The sequence below is a fragment of the Diabrotica undecimpunctata genome, chromosome 9 (genome assembly GCF_040954645.1).
Source record: "Diabrotica undecimpunctata isolate CICGRU chromosome 9, icDiaUnde3, whole genome shotgun sequence".
Taxonomy (NCBI): Eukaryota; Metazoa; Arthropoda; class Insecta; order Coleoptera; family Chrysomelidae; genus Diabrotica; species Diabrotica undecimpunctata.
The window spans coordinates 79684601-79697800 of NC_092811.1; the positions used below are offsets into that span (position 1 = coordinate 79684601).

Sequence of the window (13200 nt, forward strand, 5' to 3'; positions counted from 1 at the left end):
ATGTATAGACATTACATAGAAACAAAGGTTCTTGTTTAAAATACCTGATGAAAACAAATTTTAATGCCATTTTTAAAACTTATACACAAAACGCAAACTTTTAGAAATTATTAGTGTTGGTTATTTTTAGCTCCATAATAAAAAGTAACAACTAGAAGTTGAAAGACAATCTCGTGCCCCGTTGACTCTGACATCTTATTATCTGGACAGACAATTTAACATCACCAGGGAAGTTAATAGATAGTCAACAAAGTAGATTTTAATCTCGAGGACACACAATAATTTTAATTTTCAACTTTGTCATTGTCTGTACTTCTTAGAGCCTTTTTAAATATGTTCACAGGTATTTCTTTGGCATGGAGATTTAAATTAAAATATAATAAATTGGTATAACTTACCCTATAATTCATAATTTGCAGATTATTTTGGAAATTAGCACTTACCTAAAACAGAAAAAAATACACAATATGGCAAAACAAAGATAGAAAATTAATAGTAGTAAAATATATATATATATATATATATATATATATATATATATATATATATATATATATATATATAATGTTTGGATACATTTCCACGGTCAGGCAAATGAAAATGAAAATTACTAAGTTCTCGGCAAGAACCGGGTTAGAATTTAAGACTCATTTTGAAGCCATTATGAAAACCGATATGGTTCCGTTCGAGTTCGGGGTCTTAATCTGCCTACTCCCCTCACTTGTGACGTACCAGTATCTTGTTCTTCAGAAAAATGACACTGAGGTCTCAATCTGCCTGCTTCTCGCCTTTGTCACTAGACACTAAGGAGTGTCGTCTATTTTTTAAGTCTTATTTTCATTGCCCAGGATCAATTTCATTCAAGGTTCCATTAGTCGTTGCTTACTACTACTAATGATAGCGACATTATTATTACTATATATGCAGTAATTTGTACAGATCTGATATTTATATGGCCGGTTATAATGGGTTTTCTGATGACTGTCTCAAGAACTAGGTTGAACAGCATGGCCGATAGTTCGTCTTCCTATCTAACTCCGACATTGATTACAAATGGGGACCTAGATACTTTTTTTTGTTGTTATCGGAACTGAAAGACTTAAACAGGCCGAGTACATACTGAAAGTGGCTAAATAGAGTGTGTTTGATCATCGTGTACGAAGTTATGCCTATTGTTTGACCGTTGTGAATTTCATTAATGTTTATTAACAAAATCACATTAGAAATATTTGTGGATTAATTCAAATTAATAAAAGTAGACGAATATAGGGTCCAAAGTCATCTTGTAAACGTCACTTTGCATTTTATACAGTTTATTGGAATACAGTTTATTATATTTTCTTTTAGTGATTATTTTTAAAACACAATATTTTTATTTGTACTTATAGTTTATTCTCTTTCATCTGATGAAAATTTTTTTTGTTTATGCCTAAATTGTATTAAATTAAAGTAAATTAAAAATAAGTAATATATTTGATATAATTATTTTCACAGCTTACAACACTTACAAAAAATTAAATTGTTCTTCTATTTTACAAAAATTGATCAAAACAATAACGAAACTATATTAAAAAAACACAAACAGTTCAGCAAAATTTTATGACATAGAAAATGCAAAAAAATTAATCACGCTGACAGTTTCTAAGGTTTTTTTTGCTGAATTTTTTCTTTTCATGCAGTATTTGTAATGCCCTCTTTTACTGGTGGTGGATTAGGTCGGTTTTGTGTCGGCATTCCAGAGTATTTCATAACAGCTTGTCGAATGTTAGAATGTAATCCTTACGTTGAAGCCTTTCATTCCAAATAACTTTTTACTAGGTCTCCTCCTAATTTTTTATTAAAATATCCTCGTTGTTTAACAACGAGGACCTATTTAGGACCTTATAGAAAATTACAAGTGGTTATTGTTTAGTATTTCTAGACACATCGTAAGATGACGCCATTTTATCTACAATATCTACTCCACATTTGGTATCAATATAGAATACAATCGTCTCTGGCTTCCTGCTAATTTCGTCTCTCATTTTTGTATCTTCCAGATATCTCTCTAATATAAATATTGGTGTAGTCTACTACAAGCTCAATAATATTTTGCATTCGAAGATCCCACGATTCAATAGGACTCCTTGCGTTTTTTGCTTCTCGGATAGTTCCTTCTAAGTGAGAAACTATATTCTCCCGTCGTGTGCGAATATTTGTAGGTGGTGCAAATTTCTTTCATTTAGTTTCATCCTTCACATAATAATATAATCTCCTGTCAGATTGTTTATCATTAATTGTTTGTTCTTCAATGGTTGGTGTTGCTTTCGGGATATACTCTTAGTCTAATTTCGTACTCGTATTACGACAGCTAAACTCTTCTCTACCATCGTCGGCAATAGAACTATCGGAATAATTTTCTATATCCAAAGTTACTACTTATACAGTAGTTAGACGTTGAATTTCTCATTCATAAGGATCCATCCATCACTGAAATAATTGTCCTAAGTTTCAATGTTGTTAAAAATTAAAAAAAGATTACTACGTATAGTTCTCGAAAAATAACAACTGACGCATACCTAAAAATTACACTGCATATACTCGATCGGGGAAACCCAGCCCAGTGAATACCATCTGTATAATATTAACATAATTTTCTACGATTTACTCATCAATCGAAGGTGGTCTATCGAGACAAAGTAATTTTTTTTTTTTTTTAGAAAAAGAACTATTTTTTTGTAAAATATATTGTAGGGTAGCGGGTAGACACTTTTCTACGATCCTGGTAGAAAATAGGTCTACTTCAGGGAATCATCCCTGCTCACGCGAGCCATGCTTTGCTCTCAATTCTTTACTGAGAGAAATCATGTCCCATCCCTTTGTCCTTCCAAAATCTAGTTACCTACTTCCTATCCCTCCCTGGTGAAGGGCAGCAGCGATCATCAGTACCAGTTCAAGGCGTAGAGGAAATAATCCTGGACCGGCTTGAAACTGGATTACCACAAGCATGACTGGAGCAGTTTAAATGGTTGTGGTACTGCGATGGGGAAGGCAACGGGAAAACCACCCCATTATATTTTCCACAAATCTAAATGGCAGACGAGAAAAAGAAAATGGCCCTCAGTCCGGAGCACCCCTTAAATGGGGAGAGGGTGCGAAGAATCCCCCCGTCAACTACCCAAGAAAGTGCACAGAGAATACAAATATACGACCGAATAGTACGCATTGCCACCTGGAACGTACGCAGCTTATTTATGTCCGGGAAACTGGCAAACACTGAAGCCGAGATGGTAAGACTGAAAATAGACATCTTGGGGATGAGTGAAGTAAGATGGCCTAGATCAGGAATACAAAAAACAAAACATGGATACATATACTATTCAGGTGGAACCGACCCAGAACATCAATATGGAACTGCTATATTGGTGTCGAACAAAATTGCTCAATCAGTCATAGACTTCATGCCTCTAAATGATAGAGTAGCAATGTTGAAATTACAAACAACTCACAGAAAACTAAATATTATTCAGGTCTATGCTCCAACAAGTGACAAGTCAGACGAAGAAATCGAAAAATTTTATAACAACATAGATGAAATAATGAGACTGACAAAAAGAGGTGAGATAATGATGATCATGGGTGACTTTAACGCTAAAATTGGTCGTGGTGCTGAAGGAGACCACATAGGAGCATACGGTCTAGGTACCAGAAATAATAGAGGAGATAGACTTGTACAATTCTGCGTAGAAAACAATCTGTTAATTGCCAATACCTTCTTCAAACAACATCCCAGAAGGCTATACACATGGAAATCACCTGCAGACAGAAAAGACAGAAATAACACCTTTCAGAAGTACATACAATCTACGAAAACATACCCTGGAGCTGATATACATAGCGATCACAATCCAGTTATAATGGATTTTAGATTAAAAAGATTTCTCAAAGTCAAAAAGAAAACAGTGACAAGAAAAATAGACATCTCACAACTGATGAACCCTGAACAGAAAAAAGAAATAACTATCAAGCTTGAGGAAGAAATAAAAACGATCGAAAACTTGGTACGGACAGACATTGAAGTAACATGGACTGCTCTAAAAACAAAAATAACAAAGATACAAGAAGAACACATCGGGTTCATAAAACACAACAAAAAACAAGAATGGATAACGCAAGAGATCATGGACCTCATGGACATAAGACGAAAACATTAAACAAGCCCAATAGAATACAAGCGAATCAACAAAATCATTAGAAAAAAGTGCAGGGAGGCGAAAGAAAACTGGATGTCAACAAAATGCCTAGATATCGAACAACTTCAGGAAAAATACGACACCTTTAATATTCATAAAAAAGTAAAAGTAATAACAGGTAGACACAAAAAGAGACAAGCAACAATATTAAAAAATGATAATAACGAAATAATTATGGATACAGAAGACAAACTAGACAGATGGAAAGAATACATACAAACTCTTTTAGACGACGATAGACCTTGTTCTCCACCATCCACAGATAATCGAATAAATGAAAAAGGCCCAGAAATAACCAAAGAAGAAGTAATTCATGCAGTAAAATCTCAGAAAGATGGAAAAGCCACCGGTCCAGACAATATCAATGTCGAAATACTTAAACTAATTGCAGATAACGAAAGTAAAAGCCTAGATTTAATAACAGCACTATTCAATAAGATGACACAGGTAAAATACCAACAGACTGGCTAAAATCAACATTCGTAGCAATACCAAAAAAATCGAATTCCTCACAATGCGATGATTATCGAATATTAAGCTTGATGTCTCATGTCCTTAAAACTTTTCTCAGAATTATCCATACACGAATTTACAAGAAGTGCGAGTTCCAGATGAGTGACACTCAATTCGGATTTCGAAACGGATTGGGAACACGAGAGGCTCTTTTTGCTTAAAATGTGTTAACGCAACGATGCAGAGACATGAATGTAGATGTATATGCATGTTTTATTGACTATCGAAAAGCATTTGACTGCGTTAACCATCAAAAGATGATCGAAATTCTGAGAACAACTGGAGTTGACGAACAAGACTTGCGAATTATCTCAGAAGTATACTGGCACCAAACGGCAACAATTGAAATAGAGCACACAACATCCGAAGACATACAAATCCGACGAGGAGTGAGACAGGGTTGCGTCTTATCACCGCTACTCTTTAATTTGTATTCGGAGTCTATATTCAGAGAAGCATTAGACGAGGTCCAAGGCGGAATTAAGATTAACGGAATCAGCATAGACAACATCAGATATGCTGATGATACCGTCTTAATAGCAAGCAACGCACAAGAACTACAAAATATAATAAATGCGGTAGTTCACCACAGCGAAATGTTCGGTTTACATCTAAACGTTTCCAAAACTAAAACTTTAGTATTTTCAAAGACACCAATAAACGTACAGGTGTATGCCAAGGGTCAAATAATAGAACAAGTAAATTCCATAAAATATTTGGGAACAAATATCAATAGTCAGTGTAATCCAAAAAAAGAAATCCTATCAAGAATCGAACAAGCAAGGAAAAAATTCATGAGCATTAAAACATTTTTTACAAGATCAGACCTTAGTCTACAGCTTAGAATCCGAATGATCAGATGTTACGTTTTTTCTGTCTTACTGTATGGCTGTGAAAGTTGGACAATGGACTCTGAAATAGAAAAAAGAATAGATGCCTTTGAGATGTATATATACAGACGAATGTTGAGGATTCCATGGGTACAAAGAGTTACTAATGTTGAGGTACTTCGTCGCATGTGTAAACAAAAAGAATTACTAAGAATAATCAAAGAGAGGAAAATGCAATACTTGGGTCATGTGCTGAGAGGCGAAAGATATGAATTACTTCAAGTTACACTGGAAGGAAAAGTACAGGGCAAAAGATCAGTAGGAAGACGCCAGAACTCGTGGCTGAAAGACCTGAGGAGATGGTTCGACCCCTCATCCGCAGAGATCTTTCGCGCAGCAGTTTCCAAAACTACAATTGCCATTTGGATCGCCAACCTTCGAAAGGAGACGGCGCAATGAGAAGAAGAAGATATTGTAGAATGTAGATGTTCATTTTTATTAAAAGTACTGAAAATCCCGACAATTTAGATTATTTATTTTTAAGAAAATAACGTTTTACGTTGGTTCAGGTACCTTTAACGCCGAAATGAGACATAAATATCACAATACGATGAATATTTGTTAAGTTCCTGGAAGCGCTAGCAAAGAAAGAACAAAAGAATTTCAAGACGAAGAATATCAGAAGAAATATGGGACGTGTACGAACTCATCACTTCATAGCCCCCCCATAAAATTATTGTACCCTCCGAGATATAGTAAACTGATCACCGGCATCCTTTTGAGATAGGTAAAGTCATCACCGCAGATAGGTAAACTCATCACCAGCATTTTTGCCCCAAGACGCTGGTTTCTAATGCGGAAGATTGCCTGTTACCTGTTACACTTCTCGTTTTTGTGGTAATTTATTAAATTATTTTAAGCACATTGCTTTAAAATATATATTAATATCGGCTTATTAGATCGTAGATCGATTATTAGACGTATCTAACAAATAAGTCGTACAGACAATCTATACGGTTTTGAGATCTGAAAATTCAGTTGCATTGGTTTTCGATAGTGACTTTATAATAAAAATATGTATAAGCATGTGCTGATTCCGTTTATATCGGAAATAGTCCTCAACTTATTAACTAGGTAATTAGAAATCTATTTATTATGGCAGAATTAATCAAAATGCTTAAGTACAGTCTCCTCGCTTTTATAAACGCTTAAAGCCTACTTAAAGAAATATTATCCTGTAAAAACAGGACAGGTACATGTAAACTCTGCAGTTTTATGTACGCCATTGTTTAGTACTGTAGAAGCGTAAATACAAAAGTGGGGATATTGGGATGAGGATGGTAAAAATGGTTCGAAAAATGGGAATGGAAGGATTCGCATGGATTTGTGGTGAAATGTATATGGCTAGACTAAGACGCCCAAACAGTTGGAGGGAAAAAATACTCACTACTAAAGTAGTTCTCTACTATATAATCGGCCATATTCATAAATGAAGGCAGGTTAGGGATGTCCGCATGAAATCGTTAACAAAACAATCGCCGACTCGTTCTGGGTCCAAAAATGGCCAACCACTTGCCGTTGGAATCTCCCCTCTTGTAAGTGGTTACCAAATCAAGTTTTTGAATTTTGGCAAACCAACTTTGAGTCAAGTGAAATAAACACTCAATTCGGTTCACAGATGGAACGGAAACTACCAAATCAGCCACAAGTCTTAACACATGGACTTAAAACGACACCAATTTCTTCGGAGCAGCGAATTAATTGATTAATGCCCATTTAATAAGCTACGGATGGTAAATAATTGCATGAAAAATTTTGGAGCGTATTGAAATGTACCATCCAAGAAATATGCTTCTGCTTTCGCCAAGTATCGTAAATTCTCAATAATACCAAAAATAATACTATTTTATTGTAAATCGTTATCCAATTCACCTGTTGGATTGCTTGATGCGCTTTTCCATTTTGTTAGGTACAGGTGAGATAAAAGGAAAACGATCGTTGCTTATATTCCTCCGAATACAAGAGATGTCCATTGTCGTCATGTGTTCTTTGAAAGAAGAAGTTGCAATCTTTTGGTGATGGCCTCTCTTGAGCTTTCATCTTGCACGTGTTGCTGATGACTTGGCGGTTTAGTTTTCGAAGATCGCTTACGTGATGGTGTCCCAAGACGCAGTGCAAAATATTTTCAGCAGCTAAAATAATTATAGAAATATAAACTGGTCATTTTCAGAAAACTAGACTTTATTACATAAAGTAAAGTCCTCTTTAGTATTAAAATTTTAATAAGTTCTTTGCAAAATGAGCAGCTTACTATCCATGTGTATCCAAAGGAACAAGGGCAAATTAAAAAAAAAAATTTCTATGCGTATAGTTTTAGGTAGCTATCAATAGAATTTTTCGGAATTCCCAAATAAAAATCAATAAATTACATTTGCATTTAATATATGTATCTACGTATTTTAAAATTATTCTCTCAAATTATTACCAAATCTTAGCGGTTTGCAAGGAGTTTATGGTATATACCTGCCACGGGGTGCAGGTAGGCTAGTGATGAGTTTACCAACCTCTCGGGGTCTATTTTAAAACCCCTAGGTTTATGGCGGTGATGAGTTTGTATTATGTACGAGGGTATTAATGGTATTTTGGTGATGAGTTTACGTGTACCCGAAATATGTACGTTAAGGGAATTCACATTGAATTGATTCATGATAAAAACATATAAAGAAATGTCATAAAAGAAGGCTACTCCGTATAGAGTTAAACGAGAATCATGAAATTAGAATTAATTTTTTGTTGTTTTTGTATCCACGAGTATTTAGAAAATATATGTATACGGTTTATCATGTGTCTAAACCTTTCCACCATAGTCTAATCAGGCACCAGCATTTTCAAGTCTAAGAAAGTATATAACTTTAATAGCAATGTATATCAATATAATGTCAATGCACCTTTATCAAGTAAAGCATTTAAACACTAGTATAAATGTTTATGGGTAAGTAATCAATATATTTAGGAGGTGAGAATTAATTATCTGATAATATTTATCATTTGTTACCGCTATATACTTGATTAATGATAAAATGCACAATATAATTTATGTAATAATAGTGAAATCATAATTTAATAACGTGATCCGCCATGTGCTGTTTTTTATTATGCAGTATACCTAAATTAAACACGTAAAGTATGGCATTATAATTAAACTGGATAATTGTTTTATCTAACAATTAATCAAACCATCATAAACATCTTTAAAAGTCAAAGCATTTCAAATAAACAAATTTCTCTCTGCCATCTGCTATCTATAAAAACAATCAATATCATGTCATATGTATCTACGGACATTTTAATTCTGTTCTATATTCAGGGTTAGGTGCCAGATGCTTCAGACTAGAGACGATTTTATAAACATTTTTAAGTTTAATACACTTTGGCAGTATTTCGAGTGTTATAAGATATATTAGACACGGTTTTATTTTTAAAATGAACTTTTTATGATACTTAAAAATAGATTTTGCCACGAATATTTTATATTCTTTTGTTTTTTTTTTTAAATCCAATATAATAGTAAACCACTTTTCGTTAATCATTACATATTCAATTAGACAAGTCGTAAGTAAATTTTAAAGTCTCTAAATTTAGATATTTAAATATTTTGAAGCTACATATACTCTTCTGGTGGCAAGCGCTGGTACCAAATAAAAAAGATGGTACAGTAGGCGGTACAATAGACCTTTATACTTTATACTATGTTTTCTGTATTTTTAAAATATAAATATTATTTTACAAATTGAAAAAAATTACTTTATTATTTATTTATTATTTATATTTAAAAACAAATTAGAACAATTAAAATAATTTAATAAATTATTATATTTGCTCCTAACGTCACCTGCTAACGTATCAACAAATCACATGATGTTTACTTCTGAGAGACCTGTCAAATTCAGACGAAACAATAAATTAATAATAAAATGTAAATAAACACCATTTGATAAGAAATTTAATTATCATATAAACTAAATAAGATGTTTAAAGATAATAATTGTATTTATATGCTATTATTTTAAAACGAGAAGTTCCAAAAAAATTGAAATAGATGATTTAATATTATATATTTGGATGGCATTTATGACATTTAAATTTTGACAATCGTTACGAATCGAATTTTTTTTTGACATACATTCTTTTAGTTTTTTTACTTCTTATTTAGTGTCTGATGGTTGTTGGTAACTTTTCATGCAGTTTTTAATTTCTACCTGCTTAGAATAAGCTGAATGATGACTAGATACAAGTTGTTCGAGAGTAATAAATCGATGCAAAGAACCGCTATTTTGGCTCAGACCAAAATGCATCAATAATCGTGAAAGAAATAGATATGAAAAAGTGAAAAGGCAAAGAAGCAGCCCTCATTCCACTCAATTAAGAAAATCGTGTAGCAGATCCATTAGCAGAATGTAGCAGAATAAAATAAATCAACCGCACATGAAAAAAAAAAAAACAAAAAATTATATATGCCACTTACATTATAACAAAGTCACTGGTAATGAGCTATCAGACAAAACAGCGTTTGAAGCAATAAACAATGTGAACATTCCGACTACAACAGGTATACCAATATCAGATACAAAGACTTTATTCAAGACTCATGTAAATAAAATCTGACAAGGAATATGGGATCAAACAAACACAAATCTTAAAAGCATCAAACCAGACGTATATTCAAAAAATCTTCCTATACCACCAAAATGAAAAGACCAGGTAATTATCAGTAGACTCCGACTTGGGCATACACGACTTATGCACGGCTACATAATCTCCAAAGAACCACTACCAATGTGCCAAAGATGCCAAACACCTTTTACAGTCAACCATATAATAATAGAATGTCCAGAGTACCCCTCAGCCAAGGCGATATTCAAGATACCCAACAGCCTGAAAGAAGCACTGGTTACAAAATTCAATAAAGTTCTGTCTTTTTTAAATTACTGTAAACTCGATAATAAATTGTCATTTAATTTTTGTTACATTTACATACATCTACATAATACCATATTGTTGTAAGTCATAAATTTTAAAACGTATCTTATTTTCTCTATTTGTATCATAAACCTATCGGTAATAACCCTAGCGGTTGATGCGGATAAATAAAAATAAAAAAAAAAGTCACTGGACTCTAAAGGGAACGTATGTTAAACACATGGCTTCTACAACCTTGAAAACAGGTAGCCCTCTAGATGTAGAAAAAAGGTATCTTTGCCTTCTTCGGCAAAAATATTGGCGATTGGCCTCGACATGGACAAAAGGGGTGGTCTAAGAATGTGTGCGACAAAAAATGAATTGCCAGTCGGACTCAGTAATTATTATACGAAAAAAAAAGACATATAAACAAATATACATGTCTGAATGTATATTAAATTATTAATACTTAAATGAAGTAAACCACAAAGACAACCTATTCGTTTATGGGAACGTATGAACTCTCTAACCCAAACATATTTTTTTCAAAAAGGGGATTAAAGTATAATCACTTATACTTATTCAAAGGTATAAACATTAATAATCTCTATGTAGAGTACTGAAAATACAGTCTTGTCAAGAGTTTTAAATTCACGAAATTCGACATGCTACAACCTAAAATGCCAGGGGTCGACAATATTACTAAGGAAGAGGTCTTAAGAAGAGCTAATACCCAAAGAGACTGTTTAAATATCGGTAAATACGAAAGGTCTCATATTTAGGCCATATTTTCAGAGGAAACCAATATGATATTTTAAAAACATTTAAGTGGGCAAAACGGAAGAACGGAGGAACCAGTTGTCAAAAGATTCTTATCGTTCAGACATAAGAAGCTGGTGCGACATACCTGATATTAGTACAATGATAATAAAAGCAGCAATAGGATCCCTACGCATAATCCAACTATTATTAACGCCTATACGCTGCATATCGCACGGCACTAGAAAAAGATCAAGAAATGTTCAAAAGTGCAAAAGCTATTTTTGTTAAGAAATTTAATTGCAACCAAATTTACTTTTATCTATTTTTGTGTAGATAAGTATAATGCTTGCCGAGACATTCAAAACAAAAGTTTAAAAATAGCAGTTTGTACGATATATTTCTCGTATATTTCAGCTGGAACATATGTAATATGACCGTTATAAAACAGATATATGCTCCCTATAAAATAATACACTTGTGATGCATTCAAACTTGTACTTCACGAAAATTATGAAAGAGAAATGAAAATCCGGGAATATTTTAAAGTCTACTAAATTTTGAGTCTGAACTAATATAATTTTTAAAGGATATTTCACAAATAATATCGTTAAAGGCATTTAACAACATTAAGTCTGAACTTCATTGCAGTGCAACCAGATGAAACAACTCTTGGTTCCAATAAGGTTAAATTGGTCAATGTTTTTTGATAGGTTTTAGACAGTGTTCAGTCAGATACTTTGAAAATTTATATAATCTGAAGGGAATACTGCATAAAATTTGCCACAGATGAGATGACATGAATAAGAATACCTGAGAATTAATAACCACATCAACCATTTTTTAAAAATGTATATCTCTAAATCATATAATGAAAAGCATCACTAACAGATCAAAAGTTTATACAAACAATGCTTATATCATCATCCACAGTCCTTTTTTTATAAATTATTTCTTTGTCTTTGTAAGCATATAGATGCTTACCACAGAGCTTCTGTCTTGTACTGTTATGTAAATATACTTGCATTATACTTATCCAAATTAAATACACTTAATATTAGCATAATTTGTAATTTATAACAATATTTGTATTTCTTCTTTTTTCGGGTAATTAATCTTATCGGGGTAGCGGGTAGATACTCCTTTGCTCGTGGTTTTGTTCCTAAATATCTTTCTCCCCGTGGAACCATGTTACGACCCATAAAATTTCTATCTACACCTTCTTTCTCCTTTCATTCGACGCAACAAGAATATGGAGACAACCAGATGCAAAAAATCGGTAAATTAAGATGAAAGCTATCGTGCTAAAAACTAAACTAAATGGGTACTGGGCACATGCTGTTTAAATGCCAAAATCCCCACAAATGTAAACCAAACCTACTCAAAGTGTGTCCAATAAATAAACCTTAACATTGCCACATATAATGCTCGATTACTCACTTTCGAAGAGAGATTCGAATAAATGGAGGAAATACTCTCAGAAGTGAAATGGGATATTGTGGGTATCAGTGAAGTAAGAAAAAAGGAAGAAAAATCTTATCACACTCCCATCAGGCAATTTATGGTACTACAAAGGAGACGAAGAATCGACAGTCGCAGGTGTCGGTTTCTTTATTCATAAATGAATTGCAAACAGAATTGTGTTAATAAACCAAATCTCAACAAGGGTGATCTACTTAAACATCAAAATAGGCTCAAGATATATCCTAAATATCGTTTAAGTGTACGCCCCTAATACAAGACATTCACACCAAGAAGTCCAAAATATTTTACGATCAAATATCTTGTGAAATCAAGGAAATCCTGAACATTTCTTATCAATTAGTTCGATTTCAACGCCAAAATGGACATAAAAGAGGACTCTTCTGAAATAATATTGGGAAATTTTGGAAGCGAAGGCATAAATG

At 33.1% G+C, this 13200-nt stretch overlaps 1 protein-coding gene across 1 annotated transcript in view; it reads right to left on the reverse strand.

The window, feature by feature from the left end:
• The window catches only part of LOC140450179 (protein kinase C, brain isozyme-like), a 651237-nt gene that overhangs the window by 516289 nt on the left and 121748 nt on the right, over nucleotides 1-13200 (reverse strand). The gene's annotated exons all lie outside the window — the stretch shown is intronic.